Raw genomic sequence first — 4,382 nt, 5'->3', positions numbered from 1 at the left:
TAAGTGCAGTCCTCGGACCACAAACCTTGTGGAAATTGATGTCTTGTCATTTGTTAAACAGAACCTTAGTTATGCCGGGTTTTCGGACCTCCTACTTTGGGGAAATTAACATTTGAAGCTACTATCTTTAAGAATCAAACAGAAACTTGGTTAAGTGCAGTCCTCGGACCACAAACCTTGTGGAAATTGATGTCTTGTCATTTGTTAAACAGAACCTTAGTTATGCCGGGTTTTCGGACCTCCTACTTTGGGGAAATTAACATTTGAAGCTACTATCTTTAAGAATCAAACAGAAACTTGGTTAAGTGCAGTCCTCGGACCACAAACCTTGTGAAAATTGATGTCTTATCATTTGTTAAACAGAACCTTAGTTATGCCAGGTTTTCGGACCTCCTACTTTGGGGAAATTAACATTTGAAGCTACTATCTTTAAGAATCAAATAGAAACTTGGTTAAGTGCAGTCCTCGGACCACAAACCTTGTGGAAATTGATGTCTTGTCATTTGTTAAACAGAACCTTAGTTATGCCGGGTTTTCGAACCTCCTACTTTGGGGAAATTAACATTTGAAGCTACTATCTTTAAGAATCAAACAGAAACTTGGTTAAGTTCAGTCCTCGGACCACAAACCTTGTGGAAATTGATGTCTTATCATTTGTTAAACAGAACCTTAGTTATGCCGGGTTTTCGGACCTCCTACTTTGGGGAAATTAACATTTGAAGCTACTATCTTTAAGAATCAAATAGAAACTTGGTTAAGTGCGGTCCTCGGACCACAAACCTTGTGGAACTTGATGTCTTGTCATTTGTTAAATAGAACCTTAGTTATGCCGGGTCTTCGGACCTCCTGCTTTGGAAAATTTAACATTTGAAGTTACAATTTTTAAGAATCAAACGGAAAATTGGCTAAGTCTTATCTTCGGACCACGACTGTGATCAAAGTTAACTCCTTATTATGTCTGGGTGTTAATGCGTTACTGTTTATTAACTCGGATCTTAAGTTTTATATCTTTTAGTGATAAGCGAATTTGCGTAAGGAATGGTCCTCGGACCTTACATCCTACTAGAAACGGTGCTATACATTACAAGGGTTTGATCGTTATATGAGGTTTCTTTTCTTCTTTTTAATCAATGCATTGTTTAAATATCTCAACCATGTCACCTTCTGTTAACTCTTTAATAACATGCGCATGATTATGTGGAAGTTATGATTGTGCAATCCTTGGAGTTAGATTTGTGTACTCTGAGAAACCTTTGCCATGTATTAATGGGAAACTTTTGCAATAAGTATAAAAAGAATAAAGTAAAAACAGATGCAACACGGGTGAAAATCAAATAAAGTTGTTCTTCATTAAATCATTTGGACATGCATTACATATAAAGGCTGAACATGGAGAAAGAGAAGCCCTAAGCTAGGTCCTGAGCTTTTGGAGGAGGATCTTGCTGAGAAGTGCTGGTTCCATCTGTCTTTTTTAGCTCCAACTCAAAAGAAGACAGAACATTTTTTCCTTTGTCTGCTACTTTCGTTGGAGGGACATTGGATTCCATGGCTTGGTTAAGGCCCTTCTCGGCATCTCCGCCTCCTTCCTTGTCTTTATTGGAACCCGAAGGTTCTGTAGGATCTGGAATTGGCTTCAGGACCATGGGAGGAAGAGCAGGAAGAGTTGTCTCGGGGGTAGGAGTAGCAGTAGGAGCCTCTTCAATCTCCTGTATTTCCAGGAGAAGCCAAACGTTCTCGGACTTCCTCAGATCCGAAGATAGAGGAACTCCTGCTACGTTTAAAGCTTCCCCCCAGACTTTTTGACAGTATTCCCGGCACAAAGCCGCGAACTCCTCTGTCAGCTGCTCCTCGGTGGTTCTACCCCTTCCTCGAAACTTGCCTGCTTGGCAGCTTGTAGAGAGAGTTGGAATGAGCTGGCTTCTTCCTTCATCAGCGCCAGTTCCTTTTTCAGATCCGAGCACTCCCTTTGGGCTTAGGAGAGCTCTTCATCTCTTTCGCGAAGGAGCTTGCGCTGTCCTTCTATCTGGGTCTTCATGGTCTTCAAGTTTGACTCGACCCCATTTTTCTCTCTCCTCAGCTCAGCCACCTCCGAGGTAAGCTTTTCGTTCTCAGCAAGAGCAGTGCCCAAGGACTTCTCAGTCTCCAGCCTAATCTCCAGCTCAGTCCTGGCCTTCTTCCGAGTGTCTTCTATAAATTTCTCGGCTACAAAGACCTCCTGAATGGCCTGCAACAAAGTATGATGGAATCAGGAATAGTAAACAACTTATGAATATTATTAAAAGTGGAATCTTCCTAAAGAGGGGTAAAATTACCAGCGCTAAATCCCTTTTTAAAGAAAGGAACAGTTGTGGCTGGCTCATTTTTTCCAAGGTCTCCATGTCCTTGGGCAACAGAAGAGGGCGCTCTAACACTTCGGCCAAGTGGTGGGCATGGCCTTGTTGAACCGCCCTTATACTGGATTGGCAGGAGATGGGTGCGCCGTCCAGTCTTAGGTCGGGGGACCAGGTGGTCGGTGCTCGGCGCACTTCGGCATCGTCCCTGATTTCCCTGCTTTCAACTGAGCGGGCTCTACCCTTGCCTTTGTCCGGCTTCTGCTGCTGAACCGGTGGGAGTTGTTGTCGTGGTTTCTTGGGGTCCTTATTGATCGTCCCCTCGGTATCCCCTTTTCTTTTCTTCTTGGGATCCTCGACTGGAAGTTTTGGCTCAGCTGGAGGAGGCGGAGTTGGTAAAGATAGGGGAACTTGGGACGTCCCTGTCTTTTTCTCCACAACCTTCGCAGCTCTATTGGTTAGGAGACCCTGCATCCTGCCCATATCTTCCTCAGATTCGTCTTCGGGTAGAGCAACTACAAACCCTGCAATTCCAGAGGCCTCGGTGGCTTCTTCCTTCTCGTCGGAAAGTACAACAAACTGATTCCCGCGATGTCTCTTGGTGTCTTCAAAATGGAATTGATCTATCTCCTCGTCTAGTGTATGCGAAGAAGACACCTGCTCTTCTGGAATAACAGTTGCCTGAGAATGCACGGCGAGGGGGATCGCCGCAATGGGCTGTCCGTATAAAACGGTGTTAGGGGCGTCAGGGAGATCGTGGTCGTCCAGAAAGTGGGGCCGGGCTACGTTTATCTTCCTTCGCCTTCGGTCACCGGCTACTATGGCGTTTTCTATCTCCTGGAAGTCCGAGGAGATGGGAGTGTACCCCAGAATGAGGTGAGCCGCTCTCAGTTGTAGGTCCTCGCTGACAAACACCTCGGAGCGCAGTATTCGGTTAAGATCTGCAACGTTGCAGTGGCTTAAGCGTGGGCGCACGTGTTGCTTATCTGTGAAGAAAGACGTGAAAGTAAACAACATGGTCAGATTCACATAGCAAGTGATAAAGTTAAACAAATGTAAATACATGTTAGCGTGCACGTTTGTGAGTATTGAGGGAGTTGTGTTGTGGGGAGATTAATCCCATGGCACCGCACCTGGGTCCCCCCACTCAACTGGGCAGTGGAGGCCGTCGTGCCAGTTCCCAAAAACGATCAAGTAGTCATCCTTCATGCCTTTGTTGGATTTGGGCAGACAGGAGATTAGCCTAACGACGCTGGAACGGGATTTAATATAGTAACCTACCTTGGAGAGTTTGTGGGACTCGTACAGAAAGACGACGTCGTGCCAGGTGAGGGTTAGACCCATTTGCTCGTTTAGAGCATCGACACTACCCAAAACTCTAAAAACGTTTGGGAGGCACTGATCGGGACACAACCGGTGGTTGCGAAGGTATTTCCTAGTTACAGGTTTCATTGGGAGGGTCATCCCACCCTCTATGAAGGCTATCATTGGGATGATAACCTCTCCCTCTTTCCTAGAATCGGCCACGGCTTCTGTCGGGCAATACTTTAAACCCACATCGCCGGGAATGTGATACTTGGCTCTGAAGCCTTCCATTCTGGCGGCGGTATCAACTAGACACTTAAACCTACCCATTGGAAAGAAACGAAAGATTAAACTCTAAGGGGGAGAATGTTTATAGTGACAGCCGAGGACAATGACCGAGGAGAAAAGGTTAAGAATAGAAAGAACAAAAACTTACAAAGTTGAAGATGTACAAATTTCCACGATTTTCTGCAGGTAAAGTATGATGGCTGATGTTTTGATGGGATTAACCCCTTGGGAATTAAATGAAGGCGCAGGTTCCCGAAGCGTTACGGCGTGTGGAAAAGCGGCCTCGAAATTATATTTATCCCGCTCAAATTTTCGTGGAGTAATGAGGGCCGTTGGATGCCCATCTCGCCGTTGAACGTGGGGGACAAAGTGCAACTGGCAGTAATAAATGCGCGCATTTTTTAAAGTAAAACCGCCAAGTGGCATCTTCTGGGACGCGAAACGATTTCCACACGTGCC

The sequence above is a fragment of the Castanea sativa genome, chromosome 2, assembly GCF_040712315.1.
Source record: "Castanea sativa cultivar Marrone di Chiusa Pesio chromosome 2, ASM4071231v1".
In the NCBI taxonomy this organism is placed as follows: Eukaryota; Viridiplantae; Streptophyta; class Magnoliopsida; order Fagales; family Fagaceae; genus Castanea; species Castanea sativa.
The sequence above is the reverse complement of the archived record's forward strand: the minus strand, read 5'-3'. Positions refer to the sequence as shown.